The sequence below is a fragment of the Nicotiana tomentosiformis genome, chromosome 1 (assembly GCF_000390325.3).
Source record: "Nicotiana tomentosiformis chromosome 1, ASM39032v3, whole genome shotgun sequence".
Taxonomy (NCBI): Eukaryota; Viridiplantae; Streptophyta; class Magnoliopsida; order Solanales; family Solanaceae; genus Nicotiana; species Nicotiana tomentosiformis.
This window is the reverse complement of record NC_090812.1, coordinates 156,217,191-156,237,804: the sequence shown is the minus strand read 5'-3', so window position 1 is coordinate 156,237,804 and position 20,614 is coordinate 156,217,191. Positions and strand designations below refer to the sequence as shown.

At 38.3% G+C, this 20,614-nt stretch overlaps 1 long non-coding RNA gene across 1 annotated transcript in view; it reads left to right on the top strand.

The window, feature by feature from the left end:
- Positions 1 to 2,876: 2,876 nt before the first annotated feature.
- The window catches only part of LOC138894696 (uncharacterized), a 49,529-nt gene continuing 31,791 nt past the window's right edge, over positions 2,877 to 20,614 (top strand). Inside the window, exons 1-2 of the long non-coding RNA XR_011409106.1 lie at positions 2,877 to 3,254; positions 3,354 to 3,392. This is a non-coding gene — a long non-coding RNA (uncharacterized lncRNA). The remainder of the gene's footprint in view (positions 3,255 to 3,353; positions 3,393 to 20,614) is intronic.

Here is a 20,614-nt window from a genome sequence, read left to right as displayed (position 1 = left end):
AGCCTTGTTCTTACTTTTATTTGAAGAATTAATGGTTGCAAACATTAATTCATGCCTATTTGACTTGGTCTCTATTTGAGAAAGAGAGACTTATTCTAGAAAAACTTGGCTAGCAAGAAATTGGGTCAATCGAGAAATTGATAAGCCCAATTAAAGGGTTGAACCTAGAGATAGTAAAACCCGACTTGAGCTTCTTATCACCTATTTTGTTCAATACCCATTTGGACTTGAGAAAACTAAATTGGGCAAAATAACTCTCTGACCGAGAGGTATTGTGTGGGTACCTGAGTGTTGATAGCTATAATCAACTTTGACCAATAAAACAAGTTTTAAAGTTTACAATCCATTAGGCAAACACCTAGGTGAAGGTCATAGCCCTAGGCCTTTTTATAACATTTGAAAAACAACAAGACAATTTTCTAGTTTAATTTCTTAGATTGCAATTGTAGTTTAGACTAGACTTTAAATAACCCAATTTCGTGGAAGTGCAAATTTTGATATTCAAATTCACACACTATGATATATACTACTAACTCCCATCTATATTTCTCTGCGCAATTCGACCCCGACTCTTGTTGGGTACTATTATTGCATCGACCGTTTTTATAACCTCAAATTGAGGTGTGAACTTGGACGAGATCAATAGTTAATCACAAGTCCCTTTGGGTACAATATCTGGACTTATAATCCTATATTACTTGTCGACTACGTATACTTGCGTGTGCGTTTGGGAGCAACAGGTTTTTGGCACAGTTGCCATGGACTTAGAAATTAACTATTTTACTAGATTAAATTTTTACTTTTTGTCTATTCAATTTTTTTTAAATTATTTTTAGCTTAGTTTAGTATTTTACTATCTTTGTTGATGTGGCATCTTGGAATGATAATTGGTTGAATGTTTGTTATTCTTACTTTGGTGATCATTGTCCATATTGTGGACGACCACACTTGTTGCAAAATTGTGAATCTCAATCTTATGAGTGGAATATTTGTAATGTGTGTGGTGGTCAAGTTGGTCATTGGGATTGTTATCCTAATTCTTATTATCCTTCTTAGTGCTCTTATTATGTTGTTTCTAATAATGCTTATGAGTTTGATAGGAGGAATGAAGTGGAGGATATGGAATGTGTTGCTCGTATCATGGACATGATGAGGCAAGTAGCCGAGCAACAAGTTAAAAATGAAAAGGCTATACAAAGAATTAGTGCAACAATAATGAGAATGAAGGCCAAGGCGGAAGAATTGGCTAAAGAGAGCGAGTTCCCACAAGAAGTTAATTTTGAAGAAGCAGATATAGTGAGACAATCTTGGCTAGAGGAACAAGCTCAGCTAATAAAATTTTATGAGTCTCTCCGTGATGGTTTTTCAAATATGACAAAATAACTGATAGATGGAAGAACTGAGTTCAGGCAAGAGATAGACCAATTTGGCTCATATATCCATGACCTGCAGGCTCAATTGAATTAAAAGGTTGAGGCGTATGATGCCCTACAACCAATTTTTGTGGATACTGGCTAGCTTGTGGAGCGGAAAGAGAAATTCCAACTAATCGACCAAAATATTATTAATGATGCCAAGGTTGACGAAGTGTGCACAAGTGAGGATATCAAAAGTGAAGTGATTCTAAAGTTCGAGCGCATTGGGCCTCTTTCTAAACATTTTTCAACATTGTGCTTGGTTGGTGACACGAGAATTAATCCATTTGAGCCTATGAAGGTGTCAATGAATGGGGAACAAAATGCATATATTCTGAAATTTGTGATGCCAAGGAGACAACATGACATCCCTCACTTTAGGGCCAAGAAGTTCAAGATGCGATACCTATTGCTTGGTTCCTTTATTTTTATACAAAATTCTTGTATATATATTCTTGTATACAAAATTTTGTTGTATAGAATCCGATAAAAAACTATAATTTACATATAATTTATATACAACTCGTGTATAATTTTTGTTGTATAGAATTCGGTCAAACACATACAACTTGCATACAATTATATTAGTTGTATGTATTTTCTATGCCGTTTGTATTCCAGATATACAAAATACATACAACTTATTGTTCATCTTTTTACTTCGAGTTTCAACCTGAAATTTCAATCAAAACCAACTTGAATCATCACCACATGCCCTCAAAACTGAGATATAAACGCCAGAAGACATTCTCAATCGTTTGCAACAACATCCAATTTAAGCAAATAACATTTTCTCAAAACACAATTTTCGAATTCAAAGTTTTAAAGCTTTTTAATGGATGTCAATAGATTTTAAGCTCATGATTTCATGGTTTTCACACCTAATCAAGGTTAAATTGGTTTTTGGAGCTTAATATATTATTTTGTATACAAATGATAATTCTGTATACAATAACAACAACAATAACGTACCCAATATACTGTATATAATTAAATAATAACCTATCTAATAGGGATAATTAAGTTTATAATGAATATAGATATGTAAAAATTTCTATTTGGCTAAAATTTGCACGACCTACGGGAGCTAACTGATGGAATTGATTCTCTGGAAAATTCTAAAGCTTTCGGATCTGCTAGGGATAATTTCAGTTCCGAATGCAAGTGACGTCTGATGCTTTTGTTTATGTAGATTTCTAATACAGAGTCTCTTTTGAAATGCAATTCTTGGACAATGTATCCTTTACTTGTCCCTAAATCTCATCTATAAGAACTCTGACGATATCCTTAAAAATTTAAGTTCAAAAGGAAAAAGAAAAAAAAAAGTGAACTAATTCAAGAGGAAACAATCTCTCTCTATATATAGGACAAAACATATGTAAAAATCTATAATTTATAATCTATAAATAAATATTTATAATTGAGGGCCTTACGTCGGTTATGTGGCATGCCGCATTTGATTTTTCTAGGCTCTAGGCTTTTTTGCAATTTGAACCTGAAACTACACCACCGAAACGCTTCACACACCCAACTGCTTCTTCCCGCACCGCTTCTTTACATCAGAAAAACCTACTTTACTCTCTCTTCCTCATACCTATCTTCATTTTCCTTGCTAAACTTCCCTCATAACTCTCACTTTGTTAATTCCTACATCTAACCTTCTTTGAGCTATTCATTAATTTGGGAAACTGAAAAAAAAATAATAGTTTGCTCACACTGCTACTCTCTATATTTTCCCACACAATATATATGCTAACTTCGACGCCACTGAAGAATTCTGAAGAAAACCATCCTCGCCCACGGCTTCAGAAAAAAATAGTATTCACTTCATAATAGCCGGTTTGTAATCTTTTCAAAATAATATTTATCATTTATGCCTTATTCTTATATATTATTTGACTCTTACAAACTTGTAAGAACCCTAATCTAATTATATAGGTATCGACAAACAAGGATACCAAAACACAGTCTTTTGAGGTACCTTCTTCACTATTATGATTTTTCCCACAATTCATACTTATATTGTCAATATTCTGGGATACTATAATTTCTTACCTACTTATGCTGTCAATATTCCGGGATACCATAATTTTTTACCTAATCACTAATTAAGGATTTAAAGATTCTAAATCACTTTCAAAAATCCAAATATTCTTCACTATTATATTTTTTTCACAATTGATACTAACTGTGTCCCTGATATTCTGATACTTATATTTTATCACTGATAATTTTTTCCGAGCAAAGTCCCAGAAATATTCTGGAATACTATATTAGTTTCCCTAATCAATAACTAAGGAACAAAAGAATAAGATTATACTATGTTAGATTTTTTATCATAGCCTCAGAAATTGATATTGGATAGTTGTTTAACTTCCTCCTCTGCTACTATTTCCCTCTCTAAACTTTCATGTGCTTGAAGCGACATAAGCATTAAACATAGCGGCAATATTGTAATGATCAGGAAAATATATAGTTTTTCTCAGCAAAAATCGTATTGCCTTATTATTTTCATTTGATTGAATATAGATTGATGCTATATTAGCGTTGTTAAATTTTCCTGCTCTACTCTTTTGTATTATGCTTGAAGATCGACATATGCATTTAATACATTAGTTGTAGCCTAATGATCAGAAAAAATAAAAAAATATAACTTTTTACTCCTTCAACCCGTCTGCTTAATGAACCCCAAATATGTCGTTTGCCCAATAAAGCTCAAATATATATGTTTGGTTGTCCCTATGAAAGCCCACATTGCGCCAATTTTTGCATAAACCACAAATTAATCTTAATCGATTCATTCATATATCTGATTTAATTGATAACGGGAAGTTAGACTATATATATATAATTGAAGGCCATAATAGAGGTGACGTGGCACTTTATTAGGCTAGAATTCCTATTTATCTTTTACCTCCATTTTTTGACTTTTCCCCCCTTTATTTTTTATTTTAATTTAATTTTAATGTGATATTTTAAAAGTCCAAAAGTCACCTCATTAATTCTCTATATAATTGTACCTGTTCAGACTACTAAAATCCTAAAAGTCACTATTAGATAAACAACGTTACTCTATAAGAATTAAAGTAATAATTATTACTTCAAACGATTCATGTAATTGAAGTACCGATTCATGAAGTGATTATCTAACCCACTGTTTCGTAAACTGATGGCGCTATGCCTATTCTTCACTGATCTCATTTACGACAACAAAACAAAGAGATTTATGGCCTTGGGATTCTACCCTGAATGAGAAAGCAAGAGTTTCAAATGCTAAATGTATATGAATGTATTTTCCTCATCTTCTGGTTCTTTTTCCTTTTTACCCATGTGTTGTACGATTACATCGAAATATTTCTTTAGAAACTCAAGTTTTATTTTGTGAATTACACTCCTAATACTTCCTTACTAATACAGGAAATCACCACAAATTGTGATGAGTAAAATAAATTGCTTAATTATCAGCCTTATCAAGTCAATAACATTAACCTCCACTACTAAAAAACTGCTTAAATTCGTCCACGAAAAACAACCGAAATTGGTCGGAAATTGAAAAAAGCGACCAATTTTCAACCGCTTTTAATTAGTCGGAAAAATGATGGTCGCTAACGTATTTGCGACCGAAATCGGTCGGTCTATTCAAAACGTTGACTAATTGTCAAACTTCATTTACCGACAGAAATCGGTCGGTATTAATTAAATTTTTAAATACCGGCCGAAATCGATCAAAATTTTAAATAAATAATAATTTTAATTGTAATAAATTGTTAATTTATTTAAATAAATAAATTTAAATTTAAAATTTCCGACCGAATTCAGTTGGAAATTTTGAATTTCTGGGGAAAAAATGATATTTCCAACCGATTTCGGTCGGTATTCTAAGTAAAAACTGGGCAGAAAATGCCTGCTTTTAAGCTACACCACTTGCCGGTTCCAACCAATATCCATCCTATAATGGCAACATTACATTGCTGCCATTCAACCATAATTTGTAACGACCTGGCCGGTCGTTTTGAGAATAATAACCCCGTTCCCCAATTTACTGCTCAATTTATGCCTTACAATTAATTTATCACTTATCGGGTTAGTTGGTTCGGGTCCGGAAAGATTTCGAAGTGAAATGAGACACTTTGTCTTATAATTAAAAATCTAAGTTGGAAAAGTTGACCGGATATTGACTTATGTGTAAACGACCTCGTAATTTAATTCTGATGATTCCAATAGCTCCGTATGGGTGATTTTGGACTTAGGAGCGTGTCCAAAATTATTTTTTGACGTCCGTAGTGGAATTAGGCTTGAAATGCCAAAAGTTAAATTTTTGGGAAGTTTGACCACGTGGTTGACATTTTGATATCGGAGTCGGAATTCAGTTTCGAAAATTTTTATAGCTCTGTTATGTCATTTACGACTTGTGTGCAAAGTTTGAGGTCAATCGGACTTGATTCGATAGGTTTCGGCATCGAATGTAGAAGTTGGAAATTTCATAAGACTAAAGTTTCAAGTGAGTTCGCACAAGACCTAACTTCAAACTAACATACCTCTATTGAAATGAAGAGTTATAAGATGTGTTACCTATAAAAAGAAAGGTATATGTGTCTAGTTTCCAACGCTTCAAACCGTTTGTCATTTGGACATTTCTACAAGAGGTTATGACCAAATTACCAAAGGCTGAAAATATGCGATTCTGCGGTCAAATGTGCGACCACGGAATCATTATCCGATCGCATAATGACACATTGTGCGAACGCAAAATGGTCGCCGATATGCCCAGCACGGCCCAATTTTCGGCAGCGATTTTGTGGTCCATTGTGCGACCCGCATACCCATTGTGCGGTCCATTGTGCGACCACATACCTGTTTTCGAAGGGGTAATTTTCCTATTTTCATAACCCGACCCCATTTTGATAAATAGGTTTTGGGGCATATTTTGGCGCAATTATCTGATGATTTTAGAGAGAAGTGAGAGTGTTCTAGAGAGAGGAAGTATATAAGGTATCTTGTTCATCAAATTCTTGTCCAAGCCTTGAAATCCAACAAGAAATCCCTCAAGTTCTTCATCAAAGAGGTAAGGTTCTAACCCATAATCTTCAATTTCGAGTTTGGGTAATGATGGGTTATTAAGAGTAAGATTCATGGGTGTAAGAGTATTATTTATACGTATCAATAAGGTTTATGGAAAGAGTGTTGAGTTCAAACGGGTAAATATTGGGTTGAAAATGGTAAAACAACTTCAATGACTTTAATTGAAGATTTGAGGGTCGAGTTGATATCGGAAATTAGTGAAATTTGAATAGTTGGACTCGTGGTCAAATGGGCGCTCATATTTTGTAAATTTTGTCGGGTTCCGAAATAGGGGCCCCACAGGCGATTTTTAAGTTAATTTTGGATTTTATTGGAAAAGAAAATTAGTATTTCCTTATGGAATTAATTAGAATAATTGGTATTGACTGAATCGAATTAATTGTGACTAGATTCGAGGCATCCAGAGGCCGATTTGCGAGGCAAAGGCAGTGAAGAATTTTACGTTTTGAGGTAAGTAACATTTTTAAATCTGGTCCTGAGGGTATGAAACCCCGAATTTTTGTATCATGTGATTATTTTGGAGGTGACGCACATGCTAGGTGACAGGCGTGTGGGCGTGCACCGAGGGGATTGTGACTTGGTCCGTCCTGAGAAACTGTAAAGTTGAATAATTTGTTGTTAGCTATATGCTCTCTATGTGTTGTTAAAATTTGACTGAAAAATCATGCTTAGGCTATGTAATAGTACTGTTGGGATCCACAGAGGTCGCGTACTTGTTGAATTGCCTTCTAAATACTATATGTACTCAGTCTCAGTTTTTATTATTGATACATCATATCATTGTTGTTTGGGCTGATTGTATGATTGTTGAGGGCCGTAGAGACTGGAGAGCTTTATGACTAAGTGAGGCCGAAGGCCTAATTGAGAGATATTATATTGTAGCATGTGAGTTGGTCGTGCAAATCCTTATATTATACTATACCACGTGAGTTGGCCGTGCAGCACGTGAGTTGGCCGTGCGGATCCAAATATTTATATTATGGAACGTGAGTTATCTGTGCAGCACGTGAGTTGTCCGTGTAGATTATAGTGCTTGGGTTGTAGGAGCCCTTCCGGAGTCTGTACACCTCCAGCGAGCGCGGGTACCCATTGAGTGTGAGTGTTGAGGGCTGGGAGCCTAGTGAGTGATTCTTGTCCTGAGAGGTTGTACTTGCTTTCATTGGTTGATGCACTTAGTTGCTATCTGTTATTGTGGTGAAGTTTCTGAAAGATTTTATATCCGGATTACATGAACTTGAATTGTATTACAAAAATATTGATTTGACTTAAACTGCCGGATTTGAAAGTATCTCTATTCTTTGTTGGAATTACTGAACATGAACTATAATTGGAAAGCTCGTCAATATCTTCAGTTTCTTATTTATTATTGTTACTTGCTGAGTTGGTTGTACTCATACTACACCCTGCACTTCATGTGCAAATTCAGGTGTTCCCGGACATAGCGGGTGTTGATTCTTCCGTACAGCTAATTTTTCGGAGATTTAGAGGTAGTGTCGTGTTTTTGCAGACCTTGTCTCTCCTTCCATATCTCCTTATTACTATATTTGGTCTTACAGATCGTACTTTTCCATATTTGTATTCATATTCGATGCTCGTGTACTCAGTGACACCAGGTTTTGGGGAGTGTTCGTATCAGTATTTTTGGGATTTCGTATTGTATTTAATTATTATATTTTCAAACTTGAAAGAAATTTTAGTTGATTGATATTATCGGCTTGCCTAGTATTGAGATAGGCGCCATCACGATGGGTTGGGATTTTGGGTCGTGACAAGTTGATATCAGAACCTAGGTTACATGGGTCTCACGAGTCATGAGCAAGTTTAGTAGAGTCTTGCGTATCGGTACAGAGACGCCTGTACTTATCTTCGAGGGGCTGCAGAACCCTTAAGAAAATTTCACTTTCTTGTATTGTGTCATGCGAATTTATTGATTCCGGAAACTAAAATTTTGTTATTCTATTCTCTCGCAGATTGTGAGGACACGTACTACCAGATCAGACGGTCATCCACCAGTGCCACCAGTTAGGGCCGTGAGGTTGGGGACGTGGTAGAGGCCGGGGTCGAGGTAGAGGTCGAGGTGTAGCTCGTACCATAGTTGGGCCAGCACATGTAGTATCACCAATTTCTCCAGCTCAGGAACCAGCTGTGCCCATTAAGATTCCAGGCCTTCATGAGACTTTAGCCCAGATATTGGCAGCTTGCACTGGTCTTGCTAAGGTGGTTTCGGCTCAGGACGCACCTGCCACTTCTCAGGCTTGGGGAGGTACTCATACCCCTGTTGCCCTTACTCCAGACCAGGTAGTACAGGAACTTCAAGTACCGGGGGCACTACCAGCCCAGCCGGCTGCAACTGCTCAGGCCCCGATAGTTCATGTTATGACAGATGATGAGCACTAGGGACTTGAGAGATTTGAGAGGCTTTGACCTCCACCATTTAGCGGTACTGAGTCATAGGATGCTCAGGGTTTTCTGGATAGGTGTCAACGGATGCTTTGGGCAGGGGGTATTCTGGAGACCACTAGGGTCTCATTCACTACTTTTTATTTTTCTGGGGCTCCACTCAAATGGTGGGTGACTTACGAGAGGCGTAGGCCTGCTGGTGCAGCACCCCTTACTTGGCAGCAGTTCTTTGTGGTCTTTTTGGAGAAGTTCGTGCCTCAGTCCCACAGAGAGGAGCTGCGGAGGCATTTTGAGCAGCTTCGCCAAGGTGATATGTCCGTGATGCAGTACGAGATGAGATTTTTGGAGTTGGCTCATCACGCAATATGGATGGTTCCCACTATTAGGGAGAGGATTAGGAGGTTCATTGATGGCCTCACATATCAGTTGCGGTTACTTATGACTAGGGAGAGAGTATCTGGTGCTACTTTTGATGAAGTAGTGGACATTGCTCTGCAGATAAAGATGGTTCATAGCCAGGAACGTAGAGAGAGAGAGAGAGAGGCTAAGAGCCTCGTGGTCCAGGTGATTACAGCGGTGTTCCTTTAGGGGGTCAGTTTTACCGCACTAATGGTCATTCTTACAGACACGCTCAGACGGGTCGTCCTACTCATCATGGTGCATCAGCTAGCCACGGTTCTTACAGTGCTCACTCAAGCCAGTCTTCATTCAGTGCACTACTAGCACATAGTTCTCATCATGCCTCATCTGCTCAGGCTTCGACCGGTAATTCCTCGGGTTATCAGGAGCAACAGTTCCGTTAGAGGAGGGGCTATTTCGAGTGCGGAGAATTTGGTCATTTCAAGAGAGAGTGTCCTAGGCTGTTGAGTGGGGCTCCACAGTAGAGTTCTCGACCGACGGCACCAGCACTAGCAGTTACACCACCCGCCCAGCCATCTCGGGGTGGGGGTCAGGAAGCTAGGGGTCTCCCAAGAGTGGGAAGTCGACCAAGAGGCGAGAAGGCTCGATTCTATGGTTTTCCTGCCAGGGCAGATGTTGTTGCCTCAGATGCAGTGATCACAGGTATGGTTTTAGTGTGCCACAGGGAGACTTCTATATTATTTGACCCTGGTTCCACTTATTCATATGTATCATCGTATTTTGATCATTATCTGGATATGCCTTGTTAGTCCTTAGTTTCACCTATTTGTGTATCTATACCAGTGGGCGATATTATTACTGTGGATCGTGTGTATCGGTCGTGTGTTGTAACTATTGGGAACTAGAGACTAGAGTTGATCTCTTATTACTCTGTATGGTTGATTTCGATATAATCCTGGGTATGGATTGGTTATTTCCATGTCATGCTATCCTAGACTGTCATGCAAAAAACGTGACGTTGACGATGTCGGGGTTGCCAAAGGTTGAATGGAAGGGTTCTTTAAATTTTTTTCCTAGCAGGGTAATTTCTTATTTGAAGGCCCAACGTATGGTTGAAGGGATGCTTGTCATATTTGGACTTTGTGAGATATGTTGATGCAGATACTCCTATTATTGATTCAGTACCAGTCATGCGAGACTTTCCGGATGTATTTCTTGCAGACTTGCCGGGTATGCCACCCGACAGGGATATTGATTTGGTGCAGGGCACTCAGCCCATTTCTATTCCTCCGTTTCGTATGGCACCGGCTGAGTTAAAAGAATTAAAAGAGCAACTTTAGGAACTCCTTAAGAAGGGGTTTATTAGGCCTAGTGTGTCACCTTGGGGTGCACCGGTTTTGTTTGTAAAAAAGAAATATGGTACTATGCAGATGTGCATCAATTATAGGCAGTTGAATAAAGTTACAATCAAAAATAAATATCCCTTGCCGTGTATTGATGACTTATTTGACCAGCTTCAGGGAGCGAGGGTGTTCTCCAAAATTGATTTGACGTCTGGGTATCACCAGTTGAAAATTCGGGATTTGGATATTCTCAAGACGGCATTCAGAACTCGTTATGGCTACTATGAATTTCGTGTGATGTCCTTTTGGCTAACCAATGCCCCAGCAACATTTATGCATTTGATGAATAGTGTATTCTAGCCATATCTTGATTTATTTGTCATTATATTTATTGATGATATTCTGATGTACTCACGTAGTCAGGATGAGCATGCACAACACTTGGGTATTGTATTACAGAGGCTGAGAGAGGAGAGACTTTATGCTAAATTCTCTAAGTGTGAGTTTTGGCTTAGTTCGGTGGCATTCTTAGGCCATATAGTGTCTAGTGAAGGAATTAAGGTGGATTCGAAGAAAATATAGGCAGTTCAGAATTGGCCCAGGCCATCTTCAGTTACTGAGATTCGATGTTTTCTCGGCTTGACCGGTTATTATCGTCGCTTTGTGGAGGGTTTCTCGTCTATTGTATCGCCTATGACTAAATTGACCCAGAAAGGTGCTCTGTTTAGGTGGTCAGATGAATGTGAAGAGAGCTTTTAGAAGCTCAAGACAGCTTTGACTATAGCTCCAGTATTGACGTTGCCTACAAGTTCAGATTCATATACTGTGTATTGTGACGCGTCGCGTATTGGTCTCGGCGCAGTACTTATGCAAGACTTTGGGTGATTACCTATGCGTCCAGACAGTTAAAGGTACTTGAGAAGAATTATCCAGTCCATGATCTTGAGTTAGCAACTATTGTTCATGCCTTAAAAATCTGGAGGCATTACTTGTACGGTATCCAGTGTGAGGTATATACAGATCATCGGAGTCTACAACATATGTTTAAACAGAAGGATCTTAATTTGTGGCAGCGGAGATGGTTGGAGTTGCTTGAGGATTATGATATCACCATTATCTATAATCCTGGGAAGGCCAATGTAGTGGCTGATGCCCTGAGTCATAAGGCGGAAAGTTTGGGCAACTTAGCATATTTACCGGTAGCAGAGAGGCGTTTAGCATTGGATGTTCAGGCTTTGGCCAACCAGTTTGTTAGATTGGATGTTTTCGAGCCGAATCGAGTTTTGGCTTGTATGGTTTCTCGGTCTTCTATTATATGATTGCATTAGAGAGCGCCATGATGATCCACATCTGCTTGTCCTTAAGGAACCAGTTTAGCACGGTGATACCAAGGAAGCAACTATTGGAGATGATGGTGTATTACGGATGTAGGGCAGGCTATGTGTGCCTAATGTAGATGGTTTGCATGAGCTGATTCTCCAGGAAGCTCACAGTTTGCGATACTCTATTCATCCAGGCGCCGCGAAGATGTATCAAGATTTGAGGCAGCACTATTGGTGGTGGCGGATGAAGAAAGATATAGTTGGGTTTGTAGCTCGGTGTTGAAATTGTCAACAGGTAAAGTATGAACATCAGAGGCCAGGAGGATTGCTTCAGGGACTTCAGGCCTACACGGTGTGCCGGTGTCCATTATTTTTGATCGGGGTACGCAGTTTACCTCATATTTTTGGAGGGCAGTGCAACGAGAATTGGGCACTCAGGTTCAGTTGAGTATAGCATTTCACCCTCAGACGGGCGGAAAATCCGAGCGCACTATTAAGATATTGGAGGACGTGTTACGCGCTTGTGTCATCGATTTTGGAGGTTCTTGGGATCAATTTCTGCCACTCGTGGAGTTTGCTTACAATAATAGCTATCAGTCGAGTATTCAGATGGCTCCGTATGAGGCTTTGTATGGGAGATGGTGCCAGTCTCTGGTGGATTGTTTGATCCGAGTGAGGCTAGGCTATTAGTACGGACTTGGTTTAGGATGCTTTAGAGAAGGTCAAAGTGATTCAGGAACGGCTTCGCACGGCACAGTCTAGACAGAAAAGTTATGCCGACATAAAGGTTCGTGATGTTGTTTACATGGTTGGGGAGAAGGTTATGCTTAAGATCTCACCCATGAAGGGTGTGTTGAGGTTCGGGAAGAAAGGTAAGTTGAGTCCTCGGTATATTGGGCCTTTTGAGATACTTAAGAAAATTGGAGAGGTGGCTTATGAACTTGCCTTGCCACCTAGTATATCAGGTGTTCATCCTGTGTTCCATGTATACATGCTCCGAAAGTATGTCGGGGATCCGTCTCATGTTCTAGATTTCAGTACAGTACAGCTGGACGGTAATTTAACTTATAATGTGGAGCCGGTGGCTATTTTAAATCGGCAGGTTCGAAAGCTGAGGTCAAAGAAAATAGCATCGGTGAAGGTACAGTGGAGAGGCCAACCAGTCAGTTAAGCTACTTGGGAGATTGAGCAGGATATGCAGAGCAAATATCCATACATATTTGATACTCCGGGTATGATTCTAAACTCGTTCGAAGACAAACGTTTGTTTTAGAGGGGGAGGATGTAACGATCTGACTGGTCGTTTTGAAAATAATAACCCCGTTCCCCAATTTACTGGTCAATTTATGCCTTACAATTGATTTATGACTTATCGGGTTAGTTGGTTCGGGTCCGGAAGGATTTCGGAGTGAAATGCGACACTTAGTCTCATAATTGAAAACTTAAGTTGGAAAAGTTGACCAGATATTGACTTATTTGTAAACAACCTCGGAATTTACTTTTGATGATTCCAATAGCTCCGTATGGTGATTTTGGACTTAGAAGCGTATCCGAAAAATTATTTTGAGGTTTTTAGTGGAATTAGGCTTGAAATGCCGAAAGTTGAATTTTTGGGAAGTTTGACCACGGGGTTGACTTTTTGATATCAGAGTCGGTATTTAGTTTTGAAAATTTTCATAGCTCCGTTATGTCATTTACGACTTGTGTGCAAAATTATAGGTCAATCAGACTTGATTCGATAGGTTTCGGCATCGAATGTAGAAGTTGGAAATTTCATAAGACTAAAGTTTCAAGTGAGTTCGCACAAGACCTAAATTCAAACGAGCATACCTCTCCTGATATAAAGAGTTATAAGATGTGTTACCTATCAAAATAAAGTTCAATGTGTCTAGTTTCCAACGCTTCAAACCGTTTGTCATTTGGACATTCCTACAAGAGGTTATGACCAAATTACCAAAGGCTGAAAAATTGCGATTATACGTATCAATAAGGTTTATGAAAAGAGTGTTGAGTTCAAATAGGTAAAGATTGGGTTGAAAATGGTAAAAAATATTCAATGACTTTAATTGAAGATTTGAGGGTCGAGTAGATGTCAAAAATTGGTGAAATTTGTATGGTTGGACTCGTGGTTGGATGGGCGTTCATATTTTGTAACTTTTGTCGAGTTCCGAGACGGGGGCCCCACGGGCAATGTTTTAGTTAATTTCGGATTTTAATTGAAAAACAAATAGTATTTCCTTATGGAATTAATTACAATAATTAGTATTGACTGAATCAAATTAATTGTGACTAAATTAGAGGCATCCGAAGGCTGAAGAATTTCACGTTTTGAGGTAAGTAATCATTTTAAATCTGGTCCTGAGGATATGAAACCCCGGATTTTTGTATCATATGATTAGTTTGGAGGTGACACACATGCTAGGTGACGGGCGTGTGGGTGTGCACCGAGGGGATTGTTACTTGGTCCGTCCCGCAAAACTGTAAAGTTGAATAATTTGTTGTTAGCTCTATGCTCTCTATGTGTTGATAAAATTTGACTGAAAAATCATGCTTAGGCTATGTGATAGTACTGTTGGGATCCACAGAGGTCACATACTTGTTGAATTTCCTGCTATATGCTATATATACTCAGTCTCTGTTTTTATTATTGATACATCATTTCATTGTTGTTTGGGCTGATTGTATGATTGTTGAGAGCCCTAGAGACTGAAGAGCTTTATGACTGAGTGAGGCCGAAGGCCAGATTGTGAGATATTATATTATTGCACGTGAGTTGGCCGTGCAGATCCTTATATTATACTATAGCACGTGAGTTGGCCGTGCAACACGTGAGTTGGCCGTGCGGATCCTTATATTATACTATAGCACTTGAGTTGGCCGTACAACACGTGAGTTGGTCGTGCAGATCCAGATATTTATATTATGGAACGTGAGTTATCCGTGCAGCATGTGAGTTGTCCGTGCAGATTATAGCGCTTTGGTTGTAGGAGCCCCTCCGGAGTCTGTACACCTCCAGTGAGCGCGGGTACCCATTGAGTGTGACTGCTGAGGGCTAGGAGCCCAGTGAGTGATTGTTGTCCTGAGAGGTTGTACTTGCTTTTCATTGATTGATGCACTTAGTTGATATCGTTATTGTGGTGAAGTTTCTGAAAGATTCTATATCCGGATTACATGAACTTGAATTGTATAAAAGAAAATTGATTTGACTTAAACTGCCGAATTTGAAAGTATGTCTATTCTTTGCTGGAATTACTGAACATGAACTATAATTGTATAGCTCGTCATTATCTTCAGTTTCTTATTTATTATTGTTACTTGTTGAGTTGGTTGTACTCATACTACACCCTGCATTTCGTGTGCAGATTCAGGTGTTCCCGGACATAGCGGGTATTGATTCTTCCGTACAGCTGATTTTCCGGAGATTCAGAGGTAGCTGCCGTGTTTCGCAGACCTTGTCTCTCCTTCCCTATCTCCTTATTAATGTATTTGGTCTTAGACTATTGTAGACCGTACTTTTCCAGATTTATATTCATATTAGATGCTCATATACTTAGTGACACCAGGTTTTGGGAGTGTTCGTATGAGTATTTGTGGGATTTTATTTTGTATTTAATTATTATATTTTCAAAATTAAAAGAAATTGTAGTTTATTGATATTATCGGCTTACCTAGTATTAAGATAGGCTCCATCACGACAGGTTGGGATTTTTGGTCGTGACATAATTAATCAACAACAACAATAATTAACTAACAACAACAACAACAACAATTAACTAACTAATAACAACAACAACAACAACAACAACAATAAACCAACAATGCTAATAACAACCACAACAACAACGCTAATAACAACAACAACAATAACAACAACAACAACGCCAACCACAACAACAACTATACAAATGTTCAATAACAAAATAATATCAACAACACAATCATCATTCAAACCTAGTCTCAACTAAATATTGACTAGTTTAATACTTTGTTTAGCAATACACACCATTCAATGAGTGTTTTATATTGCACCATCTCCATCTTCACTACTAGAACCTTCATCGTTGGTATGGATCGAAGGATCATGACGAGAAGGATTAGCACATAGGGAAGGCTCAAGAGACCGGGGAAAGGGGAAATCACCACTAGCAAGAATATTGGCCAACTGACCTTGAAGGAGATTAAATTGTTCGTCCCTCTTTTCTAGCTGAACTTGAAGGTTACCAAATTGTTCTTCTCTCTTTTGTTCTCTAGTCTTTGTCTCTTCAACCTCTGTTGTCAGCTTTGCGATCTTCTGTTCCATAGACGAGATAGTCGACCTATCAATTGCCTCGCCTTGGGCGGAAGTCCCTATACCTTGCAATCCAGCCCTGTAGCACCGAACTGATCTCTCTAGAAGGCCGTATGCTATCCCCTTTTTAGGACCACCGACAACATCCAACCATATCCTCTGCGCTTCTTCGTCTGAAAGGGGTGGTCTCTCGCCTTGCTCATTCGGTGGCAAGCTCTGAGTGTACTCCTCCACATTAATCTTGTAGCAACCTTTTATTTAGAAGCTAGAAAATTATTAACTATATAATATTGTAAACATTTATAGTAGTTATGAAACTTACATATGCAGTCTCCGCCCGGTCCTCGACCCATCTAGTTGGATTTGTCGGTGCCTTCTTCTTCCGGATGTGAGTCTCCATGAAGAACTCATCATGAGTCATATTCCTCCAATATTTTTTTTCCTACAAATATAATAAAACGTGTTAACTAAACTAACATATATAAATATAGTTTGATAAAAATAGATGTAAATATTTTATGGAATTACCAGTAATCTCCTCGTAGCCCCCATGCTCCTTGCACCCACATAGTGCAAGGAGCCACCCTTCTCAGATGCTCAGGCCTTCTTTCCCAGTTCACTCTTCTTCTCGAATTTCTCGATGGTCCAATACATTAGCAGATCCTTCCATAAATGCTGTAGAACCCATGAAGGCTTCTTGTTCTTGTTTCGAGCGGAGGAGAAGGAATCAGATAGTCTCTTGCGGCATTTGAACTCCCAAATTGCACAAATTTCACTGTTATACGGGTCCTACCAGGAACACTAAGTCTAAAAATAAAGTATATAACGTTAGATGAAAATACTGTTTATATAATGCTTAAATAGATAAGAATCATATTAAAACCTTAAATTGGTTGACCATTTGTTGCACGAGCTCCGGTGGAAAGTCACTCCAAGTCAGATAGGGTGCATTTTACAACCGTCCAAGAATTTCAGTGATTGTCTTTGTAACCTGATGATTAGGTATGAACCTGCAACATAGCAATTACATTAAATAAACAAGAGTAACTATTATAATTCAGCAAAATAAAGAAGTACTAAATAAATCTTACCCATTTCCCTCAGGCCTGGTGATTATCCTATGATAACGATCATACTGCACTTCATCTGGATCATCATCCTTCGATGAATCTGAAGCGTGCGCAGAAGGGGAGGCATCTGGCTCAGCGCTACTATCCCGAAGACGAAGTCTAGAAATGCTAGGAGACGAACTCCGTGAAGAGGGATATGGGGTCCTTGATGAAGATGGTTGCGATCCACACTCTTGCATCGATCTAGACCCCTGATGCGATACAGACCACTGCTGCGATCCGGTCGGCTGAAATCTAGATGGATGCGATCCAGCTGGTGATGAAGAAAATGTAGCAGATGACGGGCGTACCACATGGCTATGTGGCTGCTGACTCAATGGACCCATGTAATTACATGTAGGATCATATGGAGGAAGCGTGGTATAGCCCTGTGGCGAGGAATGGTAATAATACTGTTGGGAGGGTGAATAGTGGGTAGTATGATGAGTAGATGGATGTGGTGGAATAGATGTGTGCCTAGAAGATTACTGTCGGCCATCAGCAGCAGAGGGATGCAAGTGTGGAGTGGAAGGAAGCGAGGGTGTAGCACCAACATCATGATCAATAGGCCTTTTATCCTTCCTAGACCTACCTCCCCCCACCAGTCATCTGCATAAATTAAAGAAATTTTAGAATTGATAATATAAATCTATATAAGTTAAGAACGTTTGAAAAAACTAACATGCTAGTCGTCTTCGTCGACGTATCCTTCCTCGTCTGAAAATACTTCCTCTTCACTTATTTCATTTTCATTAGGTGATTCTTCATCCTTATTTTCTATGATTGTTACTTCCTCCATATCAGCTTCTTCTAATATGCGTTGAGGATGCTCCAAGTCATTTTCTAACTGATCATCCACCATTTGGTTAACACATGAGGTATCATTTTGGTAAGCAACATATAGCACATTCTCAACTTCCACCCTACCAACGGGATTTGTTTTGATTACAACCAACCAATCAGCCTTATCCCTCCGCAATGGATATGGAGCATAGTACACTTGCCTAACTTGTTATGCAATTATAAAAGGATCATAGCGATCATACTCCCTCTTTTTATTAACCTCAATTATGTTGTACTGCGAGTGTATATTTGTAATAAAGATTGGCCAGCATGAATATGGTGTTGCAGAAACAGAAAATGGCATGAAGCCATCAGCACACAAACCCAACCGAACATTCCTCGGTTCACTAGCATAATCCGCATACGTCCTATCAAAATGCTTCCAAGCTTCCCCATATGAAGGATGACACATAACACCGGGAAGCCTTCTATTTTCATAGTGCCATATCATATAAGGAGCGGAACTCATCGATGCATACAACCTCTTTAATCTAGGAATAAGAGGTAAGTAATGCATCGACTTCACAACAGCCTTCTTCCCGCTGGAAAGCCGCATAAAATGAGATTTTTCATAAAATTTACAACTTTCAAAATCTTCATCACCCTTATAATACAATATGAAACCATTTTCACAACAATCGATTCTCATAGACGAGAGTCCTAATTTAAAAACCAATATTTTAGCCCTATAGAAATCTTCAGGTATGTTAAAAGTTGGGTCAACTAGTTCACTCATAAGGCCAATGAAAGAATCCAGTCCCGCTTGAGAAATATTGGTATATGATTTGATACTTAATAATCTAACCGCATCAAACAATTGAGAGTGCATACTCTCTTCCCTCAGTGGACGACTAGCGGCCTCTAACTGTTCATAAAAATATTTTGCCTCTTCGTTAGGAGGTTGTTCAACACTTTCATGGGTTTCAAAATAGAAGTGCATCCCAAAAGCATCCGCAACCATTTCATGGCATCTAGGATGTTGAACGTTATTCCCCACCGACCTACTACTTTCACCAACAACTACGTTATGAAATACACCATCACTACCATCAATCTCTCCATGACTAGTCCACACAAAATAATTATCCATACACCCTTTTTTATAAAGACGAGTCTTAACATCCTCCGATCCAAAAAAATGCAAACACTTGCACTTCACACAAGGACACCTAATCATCCCTCCAATCCAAAATGATCCAAGTGACATTGCATGCGTAATAAATTCATAAACTCATATAAATTCCTCCCTCAAAAATCGACGATTAGGATAATTCCTATTATACATCCAACTACGATATTTCATCTATATAAAGAACAAATAAATTACATGTTATATTAATCATAATTCAAATTAATTTATATAATTAAGTTGCCTAATAAATTATAATTTGTTAGAACACTCAATTAATCTAGCATAATTAGTTAAGCCTAATTTTCTAAAAGCAATAAACACTAATAGAACAATATTATCCCCTAAATTAATAAACCCTAAATTTCTATCATTAATCATATAATTAGACTCACTAGACAATGAATTAGTTAAGCCATTCAATTAGACTAATTCAATTATACTAACTCAAGGTTCATAATTTAAGGTAGTTCTATCATTAATTTGAATTCTATTAAGAACTATAAGTTCATAATTTATACCTTAATTCTAAATCTAATGTAGTTCAAACCAAAAACCCTAAAAATTATAATTTTAGGTAGTTCAATTCTAAATCTAAATCTAATGTAGTTCAAAACCCCTATTTAGTCACACAAATCTTAAATAGACAAAAACCCTAAAATATTACATAAAATTATATTCCGAAAATTAAAAATTTAAAATCTAATAATTAAGGTAGATTACTAACCTTGAACAACAATGGCAATGGTGGTGGTGGCGGCGCAGCAGTGGTGGTGGTGGTGGAGGAGCGGAACAGTGGTGGTAGCGACTTAGGCGTGAGAGAGGAGAGGTGAGGCTTCGTTATTTGGGGGTGGGTGATATGATTTTGGGTGGGGTTAGGCCAGAAATCTGTGCGGAAGGGAGATGGATGAGAGAAAGAAGAGAGAGAGAGTTAGAAGATGAAAATGGGGGAGTTTCCCATCTGGGCTGGTGTAATTGCAAAATTTCCGACTGATTTCTGTCGGAAATGTTAAAAATTGTTTGGTTGTTTGACCGGACCAATACCGACCAATTTCGATCGGTATTTTAATTTTTAAAATATTAATTTTTAAAATATTAATTCAATTCATATAAATAGGTTTTAAATACTGATTTCCGACCGATTTCGGTCAAAAATGTTAAAAATTGTTTGACCGTTTGATCGGACTAATACCGACCGATTTCAGTCGGTATTTCAATTTTTAAAATATTAATTCAATTCATATAAATAGGTTTTAAATAAATAATATTTAATACTTAATTTATATATATAGATATATGTGTGTGTGTGTATGTATATGGTTT